Genomic DNA, 26426 nt, shown 5'->3' with positions numbered 1-26426 from the left:
GCAGAAACCAGAATCAGCTAAGCCTGTAGTAAGGACTGTAAACAGATGGATCAATGAAGCAGAGCTGGAACTACAAGCCTGCTTTGACTGCACTGATTGGAGTGTTTTTGAAGCTGCAGCCACAGACCTGGACGAACCCACAGATACTGTGACATCATATATCAGTTTCTGTGAGGATATATCTCTACTAGGACATTTTTATCATTCAATAAGTATAAACCATGGTTTTCAGGAAAACTCAGACAGCTTTGTAATGCAAAAGAGGATGCTTACAGAAGTGGGGATAAAATATTGTACAACCAGGCCAGGAACACACTGACTAAGGATATCAGAGTGACTAAAAGAAGCTACTCTGAAATGCTGAAAAGCTGTTTTCAGCCAAAAATCCTGCATCTGTGTGGAAAGGCCTGAAAAGCATCACCAAGTACAAGACACCTCCCCCTCGCTCTGTAGAGAGTCAACTAATTGCTTATGAACTGAATGTGTTTTACTGCAGGTTTGAAAATCCCAATCTCACACCCCTCCCTCACTCTGATCTTCATTTCACACACACACCAACACCTCCTGGAACCCCTTCCTCTCCTCTCCTCTCCTGCTTCTCAATTTGCACTTATGATCTGTGAGGAGGATGTGTGCTGGGTATTTCAGAAACAAAACTTTCTGTGGTCATGAAGTTGTTTGAGAGACTGGTTTTGACCTACCTGAAGACATCACTGGACCTCTGCTTGACCCCATTCAGTTTGCTTACCAAACAAACAGGTCTGTGGATGATGCTGTCAATATGGGACTGTATTAAATCCTGCAACACCTCGATAGACCTTGGACTTATGCATGGATCCTATTTGTTGACTTCAGTTCAGCCTTCAATACCATCATGCCTGATCTTCTCTCAACCAAAATGACCCAGCTCTCCGTGCCCACCCCAATCTGTTAATGGATCACCTACTTTCTGACAAATGAGCAGCAGCTATTGAGACTGGGGAAACTCACATTTGGGACCCTCACTATTAGCAATTGCGCTCCTCAGGAATGTGTTCTCTCTCTCCACTGCTCTTCTCCCTGTACACTAATGACTGCACAGCAAAGGACCCCATTGTAAAGCTCCTGAAGTTTGCAGATGTCACCACAGTCATCTGCCTCATTCGCGACAGTGACGAGTCTGCATACAGATGGGAGGTTGATCGGCTGGCTGTCTGGTGTGGTTACAACAACCTTGAGCTCAACACACTCAGAACAGTAGAAATGATAGTGGACTTCAGGAGAAACAGTTTTTACCCTCAGGCCATTTTCCACATGAACAATGAAATGGCCTCAGGACTCCTCCATAGTGCAATAATGTAACTACATATGTATAGTAAATTCACATATTTAATTCAATAACTTTACAAACCCCTACCTTATACATATACATATGCCATTCTGTTGTATGTGCTATTATTTGTGTCTATTTATACTCCTACCTTCTTTTATATTCTGTCTCACTGTAATGCTCTGTGTGCACTTGTTTCTCCTGTCACCCAAACTAAAATCCTTGTGTATGTGAGAACACATGGTAATAAAGCTCATTCTGATTTTATATTTAAAAGGTGTGATTTATATTTGATTTCAAATTACTTTTCCCCATGCGTGTGTGACTATATGTGCACTAGGGATGTGCCTGAAGCTGAATACCTTTTTCTGAAAGGAACAAATAATTACTTCAAAATGAATAACGAATTCATTTGAATATTAGAAAAAATATTTGGAAGAATGATTATTCAATAAGCACAGGTGTTTTAAATAAACATATCGAACATTACAAAGCAATTATGAGTCTGTGAAGCCAAAATTACTACAGTTTAAACCTATGAATAAAAATGCGCACAATGTGATTTCAAGTTCAGATCGGATGGCCGCATTCGCGACTCCTCTTAGAAATCTAAGCTTGTCAAAACTCAAGAGTATTAACTATATCATACACATTTTCCACTTCTTGAAATGCCTGTTTCAACCGTCTGATCTGTAGTATATTAACTCCAAATGTTTCACACAATTCACATGTAAGGATTTACAAACCAATCTGAACGCTGTTGAATTCCTGAACAGAGAAGTGATGATTTTATAGCAGAGCTCAACTGTAAGTTGATCACATTTATATCCACATTACCGATTAAGGTAATTATCTGGTTAATCCTTCATTCCAAAAATGTTTAAACGCTCCAGAGAGGGTTAAATACTTCATAGAGTTAAATCTATTCAGAGTATTCCTGTCTCGGAGGATTGCAAAAAAAATATATATATATATATATATATATATATATAAATATGCAAAATAAATTCTAGAAATATATAAAGGCTCGATCTTGCAATGTATTCCACTGCATTTCACTAAATCTGCATATGTAATTTAACTAACTAATTATTTCCTCCACAAAAATATGTGAACACAAAATAAGCCTAGAGTGAGTTCTGATAGAGATTTATGGTGCTTTCAGATTTTAGGCTATATTAATTTATACTCATTTCTTTTAATATTAATATTTGTATTTAATATTCATTTCAAAATGTGTGCTTTAAATTTTACAATTGCTTCATGCCTCCAGAATAACTTTGATATACATGAACACTGCACAGACAATAAATGAAAATTCTGTTTCAGCAGATATTATAGTCCGAAATAAAAGCAGAAAGCACAATTAACAACCTATTCCACAGTTTATGTAGCCTACATATTCAGATTCATCTGGTGAGTAAAAATAACAAATATATAAATAATATAATTAAATAATAATTATATTTAAATAGGCCTATCCGAGGCATACTTTATATACAGAAGCTATAACCTAAATGTAGGAGTTACATTTTAAAATGTGTTTTGATGCCTTTCTGGTTTAAGCCATGCTCACATTACATTTATTTTATTTTTGTTTTATTTGTTTAATGAAATTTTATAATCATAGGTAAAATGATGTATGATATTAGGATTCTTCTAAAATTAAAAATTTTCTACACCTTTGAATTATAAATGGTAGATTATACGATTTGCAATGTACACCATTATTTAGGAATATGTTCTATTATTTTGGAACTGGTCTTTGAAATTAAAGCAATTTTTCGACCATGTGTATGACAACATGTCACCTCTTGACATGAGGAAAGCAAAATAACTTTCATTTGCTTGGTGTCTGCTCTCAGTAATTCAGATAGATGTATTCTGAGTTGTAATTGGACAGCTGTCTCCATACTGAGACAGATATGCCACTGTTTGCATCAGCGATATACAGTATGTAGCTCTGCATTTTTATAATAGAGCAAGAATTGGCATTGTGTTGCAGTATATAGTGATTTTTTTGGGTGGCCGAGGAGCCAGGAGTATGAAGCTGTACATAATGTTAGTGCGGCCGAGTCAAACCAATTTTCATGAATAGCAATTTTGAAAGGGGACGGCCATGGAAGCCAGAGCAATCACAAGTACTGTTTTAGCCGCTATTGTTTTTAGAAGAGACAGACTGATAAACCGTAGAAAAGAGGTGAGCAAATAAAAGCATAAGGCCAAAGCCATTTCGCAGAGTAAAAGTAGATATTTTTCGTACAGTAATTGAAGCTTGCATCAAGAATGAATATGGCATGACAAAAAAAATAAATAAATAAAAAAGTCATTTCTGGGACCTTGTTTACTCTAGGTTTTTTTTTTTAACTTTTTTCCTTGTATACATTTAAAGAAAATAGCTGGCTGTTTTTTCCTTTTTTTTTTTTTTTTTTACACCAAGAAAGGGATTTGATTTTGGATGAGTGCAGTCTTAACATTTTAGAGAGAGAAAAAAGTGTCTATTTTCAGCCCGGTGTAAATAGCATCTGCCACACAGTGCAGCTATATGCACCATAATAGCCTGGTGAAACCACAGAGAAAATTAACCAATAGATGTCGCTGTTACTGTTGTCCTAGCGACCACGGTTCAAATCCACGCTTTTTTCCCTATCCGATTTCCTGTTTCCACTCTTAATATTTCCTAATAGATAAAAATGAATATAAATGTTGATTTCATCACGGTGATTTGGTCACAGTGAATGACGGGGAATGCAGAGAAGGGTTTGAAACAATGGTTGCTGTAGTAAAACCAAGGGTTTCTAAGGTAAGGTTAAGATTAGGTTTAGGGGTAGGTGTTAATGTAGTTTGTCTGTGGGACTCCAAATAAACACAATAAACACACTGCAGTGATGCCCATACTGTATGTTAGTATTTAAATATGGGTGCAAATAGTATCTGAAACTATTTGTATCAACCTTAGTACAATTAGTATCAACCTTAATTTGCACTGGTGTTGAAGTGCAAATAATATCTGGCACTGTTTGCACTGGGGTGTAAACAGCATATACCATGTTTTGCACCAGGGTGCAAATAGCATCTGCAAATAAAATATTCCACAGTTACTCCATGCCAATGAGCCATAAGTTTTAGCAAGTCATTTCCCATCAGGTGTTTAGTTCACACAGTTGGAGGATCAGTTCTCTGCAGAACTTGCATTGCATTTGTAAAAACGTGCCTTTTTTGTAATTGCAAATCTTGTGTTTTATAGGAAATGACACGTTGTACTGGACAGACTTGGGTTCAAACAAAATTTCGAGATCCAGTCGTGATCAGACCTGGCGAGAGGACATTGTAACAAGTGGTCTTGGACGTGTTGAAGGACTTGCAGTGGACTGGATCGCAGGTCCGAAAGTTTCTCTTGCTTCTCCTTTATTTAGCCATTTTTATATTTTCCCAAGTAGCCTTGATTTTGTCAGGCTTATTGTTTCTCTGTTGGTTCAGGGTCTTTGTTGCTTTGCATCCAAAGGTAATTTATACTGGACGGACCATGGCTTAAACCTCATTGAAGTAGCTCGACTGAATGGTATGTACCGTGCCGTGGTAAAATCCGAGGGACTTGATCAACCCAGGGCCATTGCGGTACACCCGGTGAAAGGGTGTGTATCAGCTTTTTATGTTTCAGCTCTTAAAACAGTATGCACCCTACAGTATATTGTACTGGGTTTCTCATTTACTCTAATACTAAGCTTCAAGTGCAGCAATAGTGTTTAAATGAATAACCTATGATCATCTAGAGAACTGTTAAAGTCTACAATTAGCACCTCAAAACTTATGAACTGCAGATTAATTTCCTTATAATTTCTTTTGCAATGTGTTCTAATTTGAGAATGCCATTGTAATCTTGAATTTATGTTCACAATGAGTTTCTTTATATGCAGCTTTATACTGGTTATTAGTAGAAAAGGTGGAGGGTAAACAATGAAACTTATTTAAACATATTTCAGATCTACAATATTTTGGATCCTGTACTATTTCCGTACAGTATCATACTCCTAAATAGGTCAATGAAATTTGGTCATTTTGTAAAAAAATTGTTAGACTTGAGTCACATTTTCAAACTGATTTGCAATGAGTGGCATTAATGATGAGTTCCCTGTTGTAAAGGGGTTTACAAAATCAATGGTATTTACCTTTTTAAGACACATTCCAGGTTTTGTTGTGACAATTTAATTATATATATTTTTTGTGCACTTTATTCCATGGATGACATTTTTTTTCCCTTTGTAATCTTTAATCAAACAAACAATTTTCCTTTTTGCTGACATCTCCAACTCCTCTTTTTTTAACATCTTCCCTCCAGTGCAACATAGTCTTATGACAAATTGTTATTATACCTACAAAGTGGCGAAATCATAAGATATCATTTGACATGGCTCATACGAAAGGTACGATTTGTATTCCCTCGTCTGGTTCCAAATCCCAATGTTTTCTTTCATCCGTGGTACATAAAATCATGGTTATTTTTAGCATTTAGGCAAGGGGCTAGACTTCATATTTTGGATTATGTCCTAAGTATACAGTACTTCGATTTTAACACGAACGCTCAGCATATTCGCACAGTGTCAAAATTTACTCCTTGACTACGCGCATACACAGGCGGTTGGTGCATGGGTGCTACAACTGTTATGAGATGCCGGACTATTTCTCTTCAGGAGTTTAGACCCATAAAGATGTCTTTATATTCCTTCAAACTGGATTTATACAATCGCTGCGATATCTTGGCCTCCCAACACATGCACTCTTGATGTGCACATCCACTGTTGATGTTTTACCTTCGTTTACTGTTGTTAAGCAGTGATTACATCTTCCATCGCTTCTTTGTGACAACAGTGGCTCACCTTGTGGACCAACTAATTAGTGCCAATAAATCAGGCGTATTCTCGTTTGACCGAAGTTTACTTCAGGCTTTAGGTTTAAGATTAGGTTTGGGGTTTTGGTTAGGGGTTAAACCTAGGAACATACTTAAGAACACTCTTTTAAAGCCCCAATGTTTCTCTTTCTTTCGTAGTCCACTAGAGTTTTTTTTTTTTTTACTATTACAATCATGATTTATTTTGGGTAAGGGGTTTGATTTTATGGTTAGATTTGGTTTGAGTTTGAGCTTGGGGTCGAACTTAGGAAAAATCATCACATCATTGTCCATTGTTTTGTGTATTTATTATATGGGAGTCATAGCCAAGGATTTCTTATGAATTTGCCATTTTGTACATTTATTACAATTTGTCAATGTAATGAGAAATCTGACTCACAATCAATTGGGATTTCATCTAAGTTCATCTTTAATAATGCATATTATTAGAGTCTTTTTAAGAGTTTAAGGACTCTTGAATGATAAGAGAGTTCACATTTGTGCATTATGATTATATGTATATCTTAAGAAGCCTTTAGCACAAACAACTTGTAACCGTGTCAGCATTGTGGTTGTTTTTACTGTAAGTGAAGATATATCAGACAGACATAAGACAAATAAGTTCCTTAGGAAGACAACTTATGAGTATTTTGTTTGGGCTGATGCAGGTTTCTCTTCTGGACGGAATGGGGCCAGAGCCCAACTATATCCAGGTCTCGTTTGGATGGTTCTGACCAATCTGTGCTTGTTAGCACCGGACTAGCCAGGCCTAATGGCATCTCCATAGACTACCAGGTTTGCTTTTGTTATCCCTGCTAAAACTGCTTACACTGCAGTTTGAGACCCATCAGATCCATGCCAAATGTATGGCTTATCTTGCAGGTTTAGAATGCCCAGCTCATCTTAAACCATCTTAGACCATCCAGCTTTGGTCCATGTTGGTTTATATTGGTTTACTGCTGCTTGATTGTAACGCTAGTTTAGCAGCCCTGGTGGGCACACCAGCACACATACAAGCTTTGTCTTTTCAGCAGGTGCAGCTTTAGGGCACTAAGTTAATCTAACCCTTCATTCCTAATACAACATATTGATGAATTAACTTGGGCTCTGCCTGAAGTTTGTCTCTTTGCATTCAAGGAAAACAAATTATACTGGTGTGACTCCCGCAACAACAAGATAGAGAGAATCAACCTTGAGAGGGGAGAACAGAGAGAGATTGTCTTCTCTGCGAGCGGTGTGGATATGTTTTCCTTAGCAGTCTTTGGTGCTTACCTCTTCTGGTCTGACAGGTAATTTATTTTTCCATAAATGTTACAGTCTCTAAGAACGACCTAAGAAAGGAGATACTGTTCCACCTTTACTACAAGGTCATCATGCTTGTGCGCTAGTTGTCTTGCATAGTCAGACCTTTTAATAAACAGGACAAGTCTGGTCCACATTGCAGCTTATTCTAGCCAAAAACTGTCCACAGTTTGTTTGGTTTTTACTTGACATTTAACTGAATTGGTTTATGCCACCACAATGGCTGGACACACACATAAATAAATAAATAAAGTTCTTTGGATAAATTATAAGAAGTTTGTAAGAAGGTATCTAGCTATAAATAGTTCATAATCTCTCATGGTTCATAGCAATGTTGGGTAACCTCACCTTCTGTTTGGCCAGCTGGATACTGTATTTTAATGGAGTTCTTTGGTTTTAATTAGTTGAGGGCCATTGATTTAACATGTGTCAAACTTTCTGTGTTGTGCCCTTGTGACGGTAGAGCTTACGCCAACGGATCCATCCGTCGTGCCTCCAAGAACGACGCTGTGGATGTAGTGACTATCAGGAGTGGTCTGGGTGTCAGTCTGAAAGATGTGAAGGTCTTTAACCAGGATCGGGAGAAAGGTTGAGGTTTCAATTAATTGCAGTTTATTTCTGTTCTTTGATCTTTTCACCAATCCACACATATACTTTCATACATTTATACCAGATCAAAGAAGTATATCAGAGGTTCTCGACCATGAGTTCAGACTATGATGAAGCATTTCTCAAGCATAATTTTTGTAGCCATAAGCGAGACACAAACATTCACCTTCTATTGTGCTGGAAATATTATGTACAATGCATGCGACAACAAGGGCTTTACCACCATCGGGCCGTTTCATACTGATCCAGACTCGTTGACCTGGGTTTTTTCCCACTGTTGTGCTGTGAAATCAGGATTAGAATGGACAAACTAAGTGACCAATCATGAGTCAACACATCACTAAAGACATTTCACCAGCATGGCTGAGTACAGTTTGCTAACCGTGCTGAGAAATCTAGGTGGAGAAAGTTTTTTTATCATAGTGTACCGAACCATGCTCAAGTGCAAATGCCACTGAGACGTTACTCATTGTGCTCAGAACCAGGGCTGGACTGGGAAGAGAAATCGGCCCAGAATTTTTTTACATTATTATTTTCTGCATATCGCAGTGCCGTTTTGAGGTCCGTTCTGCATAAGGCGGCGGCTCATTTTAGCTTATCGCGGCCCATTCGGCCTGTTTCACGGCCAGCCCGCTCGGTTCTCCCGATGGCCAGTCCGCCCTTGATCGGCCCCAAAGTGCGTCGGCCCACCGGTATGTCAGATTACCATTCCAGCCCTGCTCAGAACCATTCGGCCCGATGTTGGAAAAATGCTTAAAGGAATATTACAGGTTTAATTCAAGTGAAGCTCAATCAACAGCATTTGTTAAAAAATTTATTTCGCAACATCCCTCCTTTTCTTTAAAAAAAGCAAAAATCGGGATAAGTAAGGGACTTATAGGCACTTTTTTTCTTCTTCGTCTTCTACAAAAAAAAAGACATATATTGATACAAGCTGAATGTGTAAGTGGATATGAGATGCACACTTTCAAGTATAAAGCTGTTGCGCAGCACAAGTGCCAATGAACAGGCAGCTAAATTATTTGTTATGCAATGTATATTGACCTGATGGCTAAATAGTAAAATGTATTCTTATTCTGAAGAGCATAATTTGCCAATTATGTAATTACACATTTGATTTCCTAAAATAATTCTGTTTTGGTGGGTGGAGTGGGGGTGAGGGTTGCAAAAAGTGTTGATATATCTATATATATATATATATATATATATATATATATATATATATATGTATATATATATATATATATATATATATATATATATATATATATTTTAAATGAAAAAATTTAAATTATGAATTAAGGGACATTCAGACCGAACGTGTCCTTGCACTAGACAAAGATAGACGCTTCACAACAAATATAACAAAATGCACGTGATTGACGAAATATCTAAAGAAAATATGGCGCTCCGCAAGATGCTTAAAAACAGTGAGATGTCCGTCTTATGCATGTTTAAATAGAAAAACGAATTGAAAACAATTGCGGATGGACGCACATATGTGTTCGGTTTGAATAGTCCCATGCAATTAAAAAGCATTATCAATAGCAAAAAAACATTAACAACTTTCTTTGATTTTTGTTGACATGCTAAAGCTGAGCTGTTGTTTCACAATTGTTATGGGATTGTTTGTTTAGAGACTCCATAAGGAGCCTAATCTCTTTGATTTTCCAACTTGCCCAGGCACGAACCCTTGCAGCAGAGCTAACGGAGGATGCCATCAGCTTTGTTTTCACTTGGGGAATAACCAGAAAACATGTGCCTGTGCCCATGGATATCTTGCTCATGATGGGTTTAAGTGCAACAGGTATGAGGGTTACCTGCTGTACTCTGAGAGGACAGTACTGAGGAGCATTCACCTGTCGGAGGAAAAAAACCTCAACTCACCTGTAATGGCGTACAAGAACCCAACTTATTTTAAAAACATTATTGCTTTGGCCTTTGATCATCGGCAGAAAACGCATGGGATTAATAGGATTTTCTTTAGTGATGCTCATTATGGGAATATACAAATGATCAATGACGACTGGACAGGACGACACATCATTGCTGAGAGTGAGTATTAGTTTTTATTACTTTGATGTGTTATTTGTTTTCAAGCGCAGCGGTGAGATTCACTAGTTATTTGTTGACACTGGTTTTATTTAGCACTTTTTTCTTTTATCTGGTCTTTAAATTACAGAGAAAGCAAACAAATAATTGTTTTAAGAACTGTCAAAGCAATTTATTTCCCACAGTCATATACATTTTCAAGTACTTTTTGATGACTGATTGAATGACATTTTCGTGACTTCAAGTTATTGAGGTTTTGAGGCTGAGCTTAAACCTGTCTAAGGTGGTCAGCAGATTGGTCAGGCTGGTCTGTTTTGATGGTTTTAGATGGGTTTTGGGCACCTACCAGATTACAAGGTTCCTGCGAATCCTGGAAAACCTGGAATGTTTCAACTAAATGTCCTGGGAAATAATTATTAGTAGTATAAATTATTAGTTTAACTATTATTAGTGTAATTAAACTGTTTGATTGTGCCGCTGAAGCTGTTGGTCTGTTTGATGCATGGTTTTTGTTACATGTACAATTATTGTTATTTTTTTTTTGGTTCCAACTCAGCTGTAGTGTATACAAAAACACTTGAGTTGCAAACTTAAGACAATGACAACGGTCTGACCGCAGAGGTGGTGATGTGGCCTTTACACCTATATAAATACATTTTCAAGAATCTAAAGATCGTAGTCTGCTTACACCACCGTTACCACATGTTAGGGTCCTATGACTTCCGCAATGCAGAAAATATGGATGAAATCACTGAATTCAGTCATAAAAATTGCAATAGCTAAGATGCAGTATGTCATGGAATTTGACATATTTGGGACTGAAATTAATGTACAATTAATCTAATTAAAATCTCAATATAAATATATCAACAAATTGTCATTATTAAACTGCAAAAGGCTGCGATTTAATAAAATAAATATATATGTGCATGTGCTGCTAGCTGCGTGCTTTAAAATGAATGTGTGAAGCTAGCTGCTGGGACGCTGAAATCACCTCTCATGAGCATCACGTTTGCTTTGTGTGTAGTAGATGGTAGTGAGCAGAGCGCTCTGAAGCGTGCAGCACATACAGACTATATATTTATTTGAATTAAATAATAGCTTTTTTTTTAATAGTTTAATAATTAAACTATTAAATAATAGTTTAATTATCACACTGGAACAATATCCAGAGGTGAGAAACCACCATCAAAAACACACAGAAATTCCAAAATTAAAGCTATTTTTAAATAGGCTTGTAAAATGGGGAAAAAAAGGATAATGTTTAATGCAATTAAATAATAATAATACTAAAGCAATATCTCACATCTGTGATGTTCTGTTGTTCAGCATCTCATGTGATAAAAATATTTTCTGTGTTGTTTAGTTTGTGTTTTGTGGATTTTGTAGAAAAGCTCTTAATTTGATAAAAATAATGAAAAATGTAATTAATTAAAATAATTCTATTTTCATTTATTTAAAGTTTTAACAAATTAATTTGGTTGGAGATCATTTCAATGACAAAATTTAATTAAACTGTCGAAATAACCACAAATGTAATGATTTTCCGTGTGTTTTGGCTTAAATATTACAATTATGTGGCAGATAAAATGTTCTGGAAACTTTTACCTTGAAAAGAATGGGCACCCTGGTTGGGAGACTAGTTGGCTGACCAGCTAAACCACCTTAAACCAGCTCAGACCAGTAAATATCTTAAGTTGGTGTGGCAGGGCGGAGGGCGGGGCCAAGTCGTGATCCTACACACCCGGTCCCGTATTAGGCTAATCAAGCCTTCGAGAGGGATAAAGGTCGACTGCACAGGATAGTGCGGGAGAGAGAGATTGTTAATGGACATGTCCGTCATGTGTGTGTGTGTGTTTGTCTTTTCCCTCTCTTTTAAATTTTACAGTGTTTTTTGTTTTTAGTTTTTTGACGATATGTAAAGGGATCAATGGAAAGGAGGATGCGAGAACCGGCTTGACAAATTAAATAATAGTTTTAATGATAAACTTAAAAGACAAATACATGAAAAGACATGTCCGTTAACGATCTTTCGCTCCCGCACGATCCTCTGCAGTCGACCGTTATCCCTCTCGAAGGCTTGATTAGCCTAATACGGGACCGGGCGTGTAGGATCACGACCCGGCCCCGCCCTCCGCCCTGCCACAGTTGGTTTAAGCAATAACTGGTGTATCCTCAAATGTTCGGGACCCTTTCTGGATCACTTCTGCATCAATTTACCCCAATAATTTATTTAAAATAATGCTAAAAAGAAACAACTCTTCGCAATGCTACTCATGTTTGTAGAAGCATCATGGCCAATTAACTGTGGTAAAATGTAAATAAATTATCTGTGTGTTGTACAGCAAATTACTGTGTTACAGCAGCAGCCCACTAGCAGGCATTAAAATTCACACCTCATGTGATTTATCAGGCCCTAACCTTGTCAACATTAACACACGTCTCATTTAATCAGTATGGCATTACCCTGCAGAGCTGTCAGCTCGCAGCTGCCATACTGAACGATGACTTGCCTGAGAGGAATTGTGATATTTGTCAAACGAGGCCATAGCGTTCACTCGGATTGTTACAACTGACCCTAGATGCTAAGCTTTATCCTTTGTCATAGATTTATGCTGATGTATTGTAGACATGTACTGTGTATGTACAGTTGACAAGCAGCCTCTCTGATTTAGTGGACTCTGTTTGAGGGCTGTTATATTATATGAGTTGAAATGGCCTGTAGCAATTTGTGCCACGTGCACACTAAAGCTCCATTTCAGTTTCCTAACATCATCGTTTTTCCAAAGGATGTGGGTCAGGGTATGAACGTAACTTTTTTGCCCATCATCCTTAGTGGCTGGTGAATTCCTAATTTTACCGGCTATTTTGATTTGTCATATATATATACACAGTATAATTTATCAATCATATATATTTACAGTGCATTCAGAAAGTATTCAGACCCATTATTATTGTTTTGTTTTTACATCACATCAATCTACACTACATACCCTATGATGACAAAGCAAAAAAATATATTTTTGATAATTTTGCAAATGTATTAAAAAAAGAAAAAAAAATTGAAATGTCACATTGATATAAGTATTTAGTCCCTTTGCTATGGCTCTTGAAATTTAGCTCATGTGTATCCCATTTCTCTGGATCAACATGAGATGTTTCTACTCTTTGATTGGAGTTCGCCTGTGGAAAATTAAATTGACTGGACATGATTTGGAAAGGCACACACCTCTCTTTATAAGGTTTCACAGCTAAAAATGCATATTTCAGAGCAAAAACCAAGCCATGAGGTCAAAGAAACCACCTGCAAAGCTTAGAAACAGGATTATGTCAAGGCACCGATCTGGGGAAGGCTACAACATTTTTTAGCTACATTGAAGGTTCCCAAGAGCACTCCATAATTCTTAAATGGAAGAAGTTTGGAACAACCAGGACTCTTCCTGGAGCTGGTCACGCTGGCCAAACTGAGCTATCAGGGGAGAAGGGCCTTGGTAAGAGAACCTGATGGTCAGTCTGGTTGAGCTCCAGAGATCATCTGTGTAGAGATGGGAGAAACTTGCAGAAGGACAACCATCACTGCAACACTCCACCGATTTGGGCTTTATGGCAGAGTGGCCAGATGGAAGCCTGTCACAAAAAAGCACCTAAAGGACGCATGGCTGTGAGAAACAAAAATATTCTCTTGTCTGATGAAACAAAGATTGAAAGGTTTGTCCTCAATTCCAAGTATCATGTCTGGAGGAAACCAGGCACCGCTCATCACCTGCACAATACCATCCCAACAGTGAAGCACGATGGTGGCAGCATCATGCTGTGGGGGTGTTTTTAAGCAGCAGGGACTGGTCAGGATTGAAGGAAAGCTGAATGCACAAAAATACAGAGATATCCTTAATGAAAACCTGGTCCAGTGTGCTCAGGACCTCAGACTGGGCAAAAGGTTCACCTTCCAACATGACAATGACCCTAAGCACACAGCCAAGACAACACAAGAGTGGCTTAGGCACAACTCTGTGAATGTCCTTGAGTGGCCCAGCCAGAGTCCGGACTTGAACCCAATTGAACATCCCTAGACAGACCTGAAAATACCTGTCCAACCTGACAGAGCTTGATAGGATTTTCAGAGAAGAATGGCAGAAAATGTCCAAATCCAAGTGTGCAAAGCTTGTTGCATCATAATCAAAAAGACTTGAGGCTGTAATCGCTGCCATAGTTTCTTCAACTAAGTACTGAGTTAAGGTTCTGAATACCTATGTCAATGTAATATTTCAGTTTTTCTTTTTAATAAATTTACAAGTAATCAAAAAATCGTTTTTTTGCTTTGTCATAATGGGGTATGGAGTGTGCGTTGTGTTGCTCCAACAGCTCCCAAGACCATTTTTATTGTTTTGACAGGATGATCCAAATGTTCCAGGCCTAATTTCACCCAGACCTCCGAAGTTCTAAAAGTGTTTCTATTTCTAATGATTAGAGCCTTTGTTTTTGCACTCTCTTAACATTGTTCCCAATTCCAAACCTTTTCATTGACATGAGCTCACACTGTTCAGCAAGCGTGAACTTTCTCAGAGAGAGAAATTACACTTTTTCAGCAATCTTTCTCACTTTTCATGTATACGTCTATCAAAACTGTCATACAAGCACTATGCTTCTTTAACCCATGCTTGTAACTAAGCCTCAGGTTTCTTTGACACTTAAATTGCACTGCTTTTCTTCTAAAAAGTGAAATAGGCTAGCCACAAGGTGCTTTTGACTTTTTAAACACATCTTCGTTTATGTATTAAAGGGTTAGTACTGCTAAAATTTACTCACTGTCATATCATTCCAAACTATGCTTATATCAGTATATATTCATTTATTTTATGCAGAACTCTGAAGTGAGAATTTTAAAGCAACTATTTTCCATATAAGGACAGTTCAAGCTCCAAAAACGACAAGAATACACCAATGTAAACTTTTCAGTGAATCTGGGCTGAAATTTCAGTCTGTTCCTCACACAAAGCTAGAATTTGGCTTTAGAAGATTTTGAATACAATACACTAATTGTACAGAGTATTTTTATGGTGCTTTTGTCCTTTTTTGAGGTTGACAGATGGTCATTATAAACTCTATTCCATTGCATTAAAAATATATTCGTGAAGATTCTTCAAAGTTATCCCATTTGCATTCCATAAAAGAAACAACATCTTAGTGTCCTGGAATGACTAACGGATGAGTAAATAATTACAAAATTTCCATACCAAAAATTTTTTTTTTTTTCAAAATGGTTCTCATTGTCACCTCTGGAACATGAAAACCTATATTAGTTCTGCACAACAAAGTTTTGAGTTCTTATTTGGATCGATGCCCTAAAAATACTGATGACATCTGGCGGTTTTCAGCCTTTTATAAGATACCGGTACTCTCAATTGATTTTGAAATACAGAGGAGGTCTGCAAACACAGTCAAATCACAAATACCAAGTATAGTGTTCACTTCAGTCAAAATCTCACTCTTTTCATATCTCAGACATAATTTTAGACACGTTATGATGCTAGGAGTGGGCTAATCATCATTGTTGGGTAATAAAACTAACAACACTAAAGTGCAATTATTCATTTAAGAAAGAGATATCTTTTTTATGAACTGAAGAGTGGGAATTATTCTATTTTAATTCAGCTCGAATCTTCGAAAGAAGTAAAAGGTTTTACTAAGCCAGATTTTGCTTGCAGAGGCGACGGTGGACCCTTGAAAGTTTTATTAATGTGATTGGAAAATCAATTACGGGTCAGGGGAGAGCGAGAGAGAGAGTTACTGAGAGCGTATTGGCTTAGAGAGAGAGACAGGGACGAAGTTAGACAGTAAGAGCTGAACTATGCCAGAAGGGTTCAATATCAGCCTTCAGGACTAGAGAGAGCGAGAGAGCGAGAGAGAGAGAGAGAAAAAGAGAATGGAGGATGTCTCCGCAGGGATAAATCTGTCTTTGTGAGTGAGAGGAAAAGGTGATGGATTGCGGACAGGAGCTGATCGGATGATACACACAGACATACACACACACACACACACACACAATATACTGTATGGTACGTGAGCCGTTGCCCAGGCAACATGCATGCCTCAACAGTCTTATATAACTCTTGTTAGAGTCCTGAACTGGAAATGTCATGTCACTTTCATTCTTAAGACCTGATATTTCTGTTATTTTCACCTGCAGCCCTATTCCTTTATTTATTTCATTTAGAAATAACATTTGATAACAAATATTATTTTTAGTATGGGTCATTGTGTCAACTCAAACAGAGGTCCCCATCTCATAATGTTTTTTTTTTCCTGGTAAAAATCATAAAAGATGGCAAAAGCCAAAATATGAAATGCCATGGATCAATATTTACTGAGTAATCCATTATTTTGTAGAGGGATCAAAATGACAACTTTCACCTATGATTTATAGAAATGGAGTGAGTCAAAAAAGTGGGAAAATTATTTTTATGTGTGTTGTTTTTTTTTCAAAGTTAGAGTGCCTATAATTCCATTAGTGTAAAAGATATCTTAATATCCATTTAGATTCTGGTTCTGAACAAAAGTTCCTTTTTGTATGTTCATTTTTAAGGCCCTATATGGGGGGAGACCAGTGATAACCCCAAACAACTATAATAATCAAGTTTTTTCAGCATTGTTTACTTGATCTAACAATTGTTATTGTTATAATTTTTTTTTTTTTTTTTTTACAGTGTAACATTTCTGGAAATGCCCGATTTGTTTCATGTAAAAAAAAATATATATATATATATATATGTATAAATTAAAAATAAACAGTCATATGAATTTCTTCAAATTTCATTCCATTTGAATTCTACTTCACTCCAAATTCGAATTTAAATTTTACATCCTTTTTGCTACCTCAATTCAAAGTCAATCCAAATCCAGGAATTGAACACAACCCTGCACAACACACTATCGTGCCACAGGAAATGGTGAAAACATTTAAATTGATTCAAATATGTTGTATGGGCAATGCCACTTGTCTGTAATTCGGCTGAATGGGTTTATTTCAAAATGCATGAACATTCGGAAATAACATATCGATTTCCATGTTTCAGATAATGTGCTCTTGGAAAAATTGTATGGGAAACGATTGAGTCTCTGATTTTTGTTTACAGACTTTGGTGTTGTGGCAAAACTGAGCACTTTGTTGCAATCAGAGTTCGAGGTATTATTGAGATGTCTTCTGAAGATCTTGAGGAGACACATGAGATTACTCGGGTATTTTTCTCAGGAGAAAAAGAAGAAGTATCCATTTGATCTCAGAGCAAAAATGTAGATATTATCAATAGCAAAGGCTCTAACCTTGTTATATAGCGTTGTCATTGAGTTTGAAAAACACATGTCTTATTGTCTGTTTCCTGGCACAGTCCGAGTTCTGCTTCATGCTTGTTAGGTCCTTGTTATACTCTATGCAAGTAATCCCAGGCGAGTCTGTGCATCCTGTTCTGTGCTAATCACTTCAGTCATCAAACTACAGGGATAAGAAACAGTATCCTTATTGTAACAACATGGAATATGTGTACAGTTTCATAAACCTTTGTGATATTTAATTAATTTATAAATGACAGATTAGTTTATTTGGGGTGGCATTCCTAGTCTTCCACATTCAGTATAAACACATTTTATCACATGAAAATCATATGGCACATTTAGACTAATATGATTTCACATTTTAAAAGTTTAAATGATTAGAAAGCACTTCAGTGGTTTCAGTGAAGTGCTGAAAAAGGTGTATTTTAAAAAAGGTGTTGATTTGATTTTAACACACTTTCCACAACACAGCTTGACCTTTCCTGAAACCTAACTGTTTTTTTACATCGACCGTCTGTCTGGCTTTTCTTATTTCTAAATCACTTTTGAAGGAACCTGTGGAGGTTGTTGCCTGCCATCCTGTTTTTGGTCTTCGGATCAACTGGTTGCATTTGTGTGGAGTTCAATGCCTTTTTAGTTTTGAAATAATTCGATTAAAGACCCTTAGTTCAGACACTGTAGCTTTAGCAGTACCCTTGCTTTGGACTGTATTCAAAGTCAAATAAAATACTTTAAATTAAAAGAATAGTTCACCCAAAATAGTTTTGAAGAATATCCTGGCATTTTCACATATTCACGATAATCTTCACCTCCTGTGAGCTCTTCAACATTGCGACCATGTCATTGAGTCAGTGAGTTGAACTTGAGAACTGGATCAGTCTGATTCTGAACGAATCATCCAGATCGTTTTTCTGAACTGTATAAACTGATGCATTGAAATGATTTGAAATCAGACATTTCTACTTCTTTCAAGGATGATGTTGCTTGACCAACATGCGGACTACACCAATAAACAAACGCAAAAACTTGGCCAATGCGCAGTTCGGTTGAACATACATAGCATGCATTCTAGCATTACTGTGTTAGAGTTCGATAGAGGTGCTTTCAAATGTTTGTCCCATAAAACTGGACGTGTTATTGTTAAGTAAGTAGTTTTAAGTTAACAGACTTTAATGTAGGCCTAATTTATTTTTTCTCTTCAAACTCTTGTTTGGCCATGAGAGTAGTTGACGTGCAGAAGTAAACTTACAGTAGAAATGGACATGCAACACTAATGTTCTCTACAGCAACCCTTGTGGCAATGCTGAGAATGCAAACTTGCGGTCTGTCACATTTTGGAATGCAACAATGCACAAAATCAAGCTTGCATAGCTAGAGTGTCAGCATTCTAATACTTTTGTAGAGTATGTTTCAACCTTCAGATTGAGGACCACAAAGAGCGAATGCCCCCGATTGGCACCAGGCCTTTGTTGACCTTGAATTCCCTTCTGTAGATGTAGGCTCTGTGGAGGGCTTGGCGTACCACCGAGGCTGGGATGTTCTCTACTGGACGAGCTCTTCCACGGCTACCATCACCCGCCACAACATCGACCAGACCAGACCAAACACCTTGAACAGAAACACGGTGGTCTCTTTATCTGAAGAAGACCATCCACATGTTCTCACACTGGATGAGTGTCAACGGTGAGTCTAGAAGTTTATCTTAGTTTAACTTAGATTGTTATTACAGATAGTTATTACAGTTATTACAAAAACAACAAAATAGAAACATAATTTTAGTCACGCATAAGACAGATGAGATAGCCCATTTACAGATGCTGTTTACAGTAATGCTGGTTTTCTTAAAGAGACGGTACAGTTTTGTAGCACATGTTCAACAAATCAATGTAAATACTTATAAATAGTAGAAATTATGCATTTAAATAATAAACATGTAACAAACTTTTAACAAAAAAGTAGAAATATGCAATATTATGCCATATTTATTGATTTAATAAATGGCTTTGTTTCTTTTTTAAAAAGCTAAAATGTTACCAAAATGATGAAAAACCTATCAAATGTAATTAGTAAAATTTATATTTTCGTAACGTACCTAGTTAGAAGGTCCACTGTATAAATGACAGCTTTAGCTGGGGAGAATTTCTTTCATATGTAAGCAAAAGTGACATTACAACTAAAAAATATACCCATTTGAATCGATATTGAATCGGAATAAAATCAAATCGAAAGCTTGAGAATTTAATTTGAATCGAATTGGGAATTTTGCATCAATGCACAGCCCTACTCCCTACCCTAAACCTTAACCCTAAACCTAACCAAGAGTGTTATAAAAAGCAAATGTGATAAGTATAACATCATAGCTGAAGCACTCACATCATTTTGTGGTGCTTCTTTGACACTTTTGGCTCACATACTCTTCAGGATTCGTACCCCAGTTCTTTGCATCAAAGTGCAACGCTCTATCAGTTTAGCTCCTATGCAACATTATCACACTAGAACAAGATTGTAAATGTAGTTGGTTATGTAATGCAAACGTTAAAATGTATGGCTATTGTTTAAATGTCATATTATAGCATTGTGTTAAGCACTTATATTATAGCACTTACGTTCTGCCTTGTTTCTAAGAACTGATGATGTGCCATTTTACTTGTGGTTTGAATGAAAGGGAATAAAAATAGATGTTTTAGTTCCTCTAGTGTTTATTTAACTTGGAAACCACTGTGATACGAACAGCAAGACACATACGAATAATTACGCAAAGTGAAGTTAAAGGTCCATGACTCTATGAGACCAGGTTGATAATTTCACACAGTGGTGGAAAATGGGCTAGAGATTTGTGCAAATAAGTAAGTACAAATAATTTAATTCTAAACCATCATTAAGAAACAGATGTTATGCAGTTGAATTTCAAAAAATAATTGCAGACATTGTCTAGAGGTATATTAAGCCTAATTGTAACATTTTAAGCTCTGTTCTCTTGGTAATTTTCTTGTTGTTTTCTTGTTAATCCTTCGCACATTCATTTGTTTTGTAACTGAGTGCTTGTGCAATTAAATTTGTACTCTGTTCAGCGATGTACTAGAGCTGCATGTACAGAGAACAAGGAAATCTCATCTCCCTCAGGCTGACAAGGTCGTCAAATGTGTTGAAATTGTATTTTCCTTTTCATGAAAATAAAGTAACTCTCAAAACATCTAAAGTTACTCTACTTAATCGAATAAAAACCTCTTTAAGTGTTTGTTTTGATAGCTGTCTTTTAAAAAGGTCAATGGAAGGAGTGAGGGATTATTTAAGAGTAATTAGGCACTGGATCACATCCAGTGTATTAATTTTACATCATTGAGTTGCGAGCTTAATAAAAATTCTAATTTGAAAACAGGGTGACCTGTGCTGTGGGATTCATGACAAAGACGGCATTAAACTCCAAACGAGTTTGCACCTCTTGATCTCCGTCAGCCATTTCCCTTCATTTTCAAATTAGAAACCATTAATTAAGTTGCACTTTTGTCATTTATTTAATATTTTGCTGCTTGACATATTGATGCCTTCCTGAACTGCTTATTCATCTCATTGTAATATTAAAAGTCATGCAAGGCCTTCTCTAAATTAAGTTATTAAGTGTTTTCTTGTACTTCAGTTTATGTTTTGCATTTAACACTATTCACTAAGATGAGAAACTATTCACATTACTACAGGGAGTGGTGGTGGTGTAGTGGGCTAAAGCACATACCTGGTAATCAGAAGGTCGCTGGTTCGATCCCCACAGCCACCACCATTGTGTCCTTGAGCAAGGCACTTAACTCCAGGTTGCTCTGGGGGGATTGTCCCTGTAATAAGGGCACTGTAAGTCGCTTTGGATAAAAGCGTCTGCCAAATGCATAAATGTAAATGTAAATGTAAGATGTCAACAGTATGATCTGTGGGCTATTTTGAGTGTTTGGAGAATAATTGAGATAAAAAAGAGATAATGTACTTCATTTTAGTTGATTTAATTATGATTTAATCTTCTACATGTACCGGTAAATTTATGTTTTTACATTTACATCATTACGGATGTGTTCCATTCAAAGTCGTTATGAGACTAACAGCTTACAGACGGAAGGCAATTAAGGTCAGAGTTGTAAAAACTTTGCGACTCTGAAAAACATCAAAAGAAAGATGCCCAGGGTCCCTGCTCTTCTGCGTGAATGTGCCTTAGGCATGCTGCATGGAGGCATGAGGACTGCAGATGTGGCCAGGGCAATAAATTGCAAATGCCTAAGACAGCACTACAGGGAGACAGGAAGGACAGCTGATTGTCCTCGCAGTGGCTGATCATGTGTAACAACACCTGCACAGGATAGGTACATGTACATCCGAATATCACATCTGCTGGACATGTACATGATGGCAACAACAACTGCCCAAGTTACGTCAGGAACGCACAATCCCTCCATCGGTGCTCAGACTGTCAGACACTAGGCTGAGAGAGGCTGGACTAAGGGCTTGTAGGCCTGTTGTAAGGCAGGTCTTTACCAGACATCACCGGCAACAAAATCACAGCAAGAACTTACGCCCTGTCATGCCAAGCACACTCGCCTCAAAAACAAGGACATTCTTGTCCGTTGAAGTACTAGTCTTTTTTCTGCCACATTAAAAGGAATAGAAAAAGCATAATATCCCTAATGGTGCTATTAGACTGTAGCCTTTTTGATTATAATTGCAGAAGAATACATCTTTAATGAGGCTATTAACATAGATGTTATATACAGTATATCAAAGGCTCCGATTTTGTTTGCGAAACTGAAAATGCAAATTTTGAATATGGCATTCAAAGAAGACCTTAGCTCTGAGAATTAATCAAGAATGAATCAACTACTATAGGGTACATATCTGCCAATGTTACGTGTATTCAAACCTTTACACTTGGTTTCTTCTTGTCTTTCTTGTCTTGTCTGTGAATATTGTAAGAATTGTTTGGTGCGACATTCTACACTGACTGTAATTTTACCATCTTCTCAGCCTGATGTTTTGGACTAACTGGAATGAACAGCGGCCAAGCATCATGAGATCGACCCTGACAGGCAGAAACATCAGAGTCATTGTTAACATTGACATCATCACTCCTAATGGACTCACAATTGACCACAAATCCGAAAAGCTGTACTTTTCTGATGGCAGCCTTGGCCACATCGAAAGGTGTGATTATGACGGCTTAAACAGACACGTGAGTATAGTGTGTGGTTTTTTTTAAAAATGCATGGGGCTGGTTAGGATGCATTAGCTGTGTCTGAGGCTTTACTTAGCTAAGAGGACATCCATTTAATACACTGCAAGATGTGTTTTGAACTGTGCCTTGGGTTCGCTATATTCTCATTTGATGTCATTCACAAAATTGTACCAAAAATATTGTTCTCTTGCTGTATAGATCAAACAATAGGCATCTAATCAATCATTGAACATTTGCTAATTCATTTTACTCCTATGTAGTCTCTTGTAACTAAGCGTTTGGTACACACTGAAGCTTATTCTGGGCTTAAAATATCCATTTAGGCAGTTTCACACAAGTTTCTATAGTTTTTAAGTGCAGATCAAGGGTGGATTTTTATGAGAAATATATTATAAAACAAAAGATAAATGTGGAAAAATGCATTAAGATCATACCCCTATAGTCTAATGAGCAGTTGTAAAGTAAATACACAGAAAAAAAGGAAATATGAGTATATTTTGTGTTTTGAATTTCAGCGTCTTGCTTTAATACAGCCCAAACCTTCGTTGCTAGTTTGAAAACATCACTTTAAAATTAGCAACATAGGATTGCGAAGCTTGTGCTGCTATTCTGGATCACTTAATGAAGTAAATAGGTTGTGTGTGTGTGTGTGTGTGTGTGTGTGTGTGTGTGTGTGTGTGTGTGTGTGTGTGTGTGTGTGTGTGTGTGTGTGTGTGTGTGAGCGTGTATTTATCACTTTGTGGGGACCAAATGTCCCCATAAGGATAGTAAAACCCGAAATTTTTGACCTTGTGGGGACATTTTGTCGGTCCCCATGAGGAAAACAGCTTATAAATCATACTAAATTATGTTTTTTGAAAATGTAAAAATGCAGAAAGTTTTCTGTGAGGGTTAGGTTTAGGGGTAGGGTTAGGTTTAGGGGATATAATATAAAGTTTGTACAGTATAAAAACCATTATGTCTATGGAAAGTCCCCATAAAACATGGAAACACTACGTGTGTGTGTGTGTGTGTGTGTGTGTGTGTGTGTGTGTGTGTGTGTGTGTGTGTGTGTGTGTGTGTGTGTGTGTGTGTGTGTGTGTTTCAGTTTCCTAAGAGAGTGTTTTCGAGTGTTTTTAGTGTGAAAGAGGTGTTAACATATCAAAATTAATGCATTTTCAAACGAAAATATATTAGTGTGGCCTTAAGTACATATTGCTAAAAAGCATTATCTATAGACAGGTTGTGTTTTCTTTACAAGGCAAGGGAACGTTATCATTATAAACTGTCACAGAATGTAGCTTATAGCACACACATTGCAGCTATTTGCTCTTGTCTTAGCTTGTGCTATATGTTTGTGTTACCCTCTATTACATTAATGGCTAGAAGACTCAAATAATCCCTTCTTAAAAGCTACTTCAGACATAAGCCTGCACTCTGAGCAGGAATGTCATGTTCTTGTCCAGTAGTTCGTAGATCAATTCTAAAAAGTTTCGGTCTTAACAGAGTGCACAGAGGTTTTCACCTGTCAATGCGACAGCTTTGATATTAGAACATTGCACAGATGTCTGCCTACGTCTCTTCGCTTTCATCTGTCACCTTTAGAAATGCTCATAGAAGCACATACAGGGATGACTGTACACTTGGAATAAAGACGCCTCGGCTGGAAGAGGGTGAGAACAGGCGTTTGACATGTTGTCATCATGGATTAAAGTGTGAGCTTCGCTCTCCGTGCCTCAAGCTTCCTATTATTATGGAAGGACTCTGACATTCAAATGGACGGCCTTTTAGAGGCTCAATCTGTGATGGTTGTGTTAGTGGAGAGGAGTTAATACCGCACTTCGTAACAGATGTGTGTGCTCACGAAGCCTTCTGAAATAAATTGCAAAAGACCATGAAATGCTCTTGAAGCTTACAAAATATGCATTACCTTTTTTATGGATTTGCATACAGTTTTGACAGAAAATGTATTAGAGTTTGTAGTGAATGGCTTGTTTTGTACACACAAAAGAAGCTGTAGACTTATGTATGTTCCATTTGTTTTACATTAACTTGAGAAGCAAAATGACATACCTTGTTTTTTAGAGAGATCTTACAACACTTGAGTTTATGTAAAGTATAAACACGATTTTTATATACATTTTTTCTAATAGGGTAACATTAACTTCTGTTTGATTAAAGAGGTGTGCCATTTCTGCACCACCGAACTGAATTGCAAAAATAAAGATCTTTTTCAAGGTAATATTTCATTGTTTGGAATAGTTTTAACAGCTTTTAAGAAAATCAATCAATGAATGGCTTACTTGTAGTTGACTCTGCATAAGCTAAATATTTTAACATCGAAAGGTTTTACACCATTGGCAAAAAAAAAAATCCTGTTTTATACATAAACTTTCACTAAATTCGGTCAAATTTCGTTTTTCATAATTTTAACCCTAATCCTAAAACAAGACAAAGTGGAGAATTCCCTGAACTGTCACAGCACATTTGAACACAGTATTTCAGTGCAAAAATCCACATCCACATTTTAATCACTAACCTCTCGTCAATCTAGTTTAAAGGAATATTCGGGGTTCAATACCAGTATCAAATGACTTGTGGCAAAGTGTTGATTACAACAAAAACTAATTTCAAGCCATCCTGCCTTTTCTTAAAATAAGCAAAACTCAAGGTTACAGTGAGGCACTTACAATGGAAGTGAAGGCACCAATTTTGCCATGAAATGCTATTTTGTTTTTTAAACAATTGTATTATCTTCCCTGAGGTACACTGTTAATTTCAGTAGTGTTTTGGCACCAAAACTGTCGTATTTATAATAATAAATGATTATTTTCCACCTTGTTTTTGGCCCTCTGTCTGAAACGCTCTGTTTTGGCCACTGCATCTCCTTTAAATTCCAATGCCCACTGTTTTGATTGGCTAACATCTTGCAGCCCCTCAAATTCAGCCATATTTGAAACTCATTCGGAAGAGAATAAACAAGCTGTCCATAACATTATAAAACTAAATTGCAGGGTCTACACATAACACACGTTACATCCAAATATATTAAAATGTTCACTCAGCACATAACTACCAAACAGTCATGACAGATAAAATATTCATGTATGAAACTGTTTACTCACGGTTTTGCAGCCAAATCAAGTTTTTAACTGTCCCATTCTTCTTCAGTAACAGTTCTTTTGCAACACTTGAATGGTATTACGACTGGTTCACAAACAGTCCACGCTGATATTCACACATGCACAGTCCATAGCACGATGAAATTTATAAACATACATTGGTTCACTGTGGAGCAAATCGCCAGAAACGCATCCAAACGGTCAAAGATATCCAGCCAGTGCTTGTTTACGTACACCAACAATTAAAAATAGTGCAGATGGGTGAATGAACAGCAAGCAGAGCAGCTGAATGACACTGTATGGCATCTCCATTTCTGAGTTGTAACGTGACAACACATCTTTTAAAAGTTAAAATAGTTGGAACACTAGGCCCACAATCCCTCTTTGTTTACGATACGAACTGAAAGCCAGTGGGTGGGGCCAAGGGTGTGACAAAACATGTTGTGGGGTGTGTAAATACATCTGAGAATTGTCTTGTGATGTCACAAACCCAGTTTTCAAAAAGAGACATTTCAAACAGGTGTGAACTATAAATACTTTTGAAACAGATTTTTGTTTATGAATTGTCTCCATTCACTTCCATTGTAAGTGCCGCACTGTAACCAACATTTTAGATTTTTTTTTTTT

At 36.9% G+C, this 26426-nt stretch overlaps 1 pseudogene; it reads left to right on the top strand.

Moving 5' to 3' along the window:
* The window catches only part of LOC127639573 (low-density lipoprotein receptor-related protein 1B-like), a 281174-nt pseudogene that overhangs the window by 164679 nt on the left and 90069 nt on the right, over positions 1-26426 (top strand).

Source organism: Xyrauchen texanus, chromosome 48, assembly GCF_025860055.1.
Source record: "Xyrauchen texanus isolate HMW12.3.18 chromosome 48, RBS_HiC_50CHRs, whole genome shotgun sequence".
NCBI classification, from domain to species: domain Eukaryota; kingdom Metazoa; phylum Chordata; class Actinopteri; order Cypriniformes; family Catostomidae; genus Xyrauchen; species Xyrauchen texanus.
This window is presented reverse-complemented; position numbering and strand designations above follow the sequence as displayed.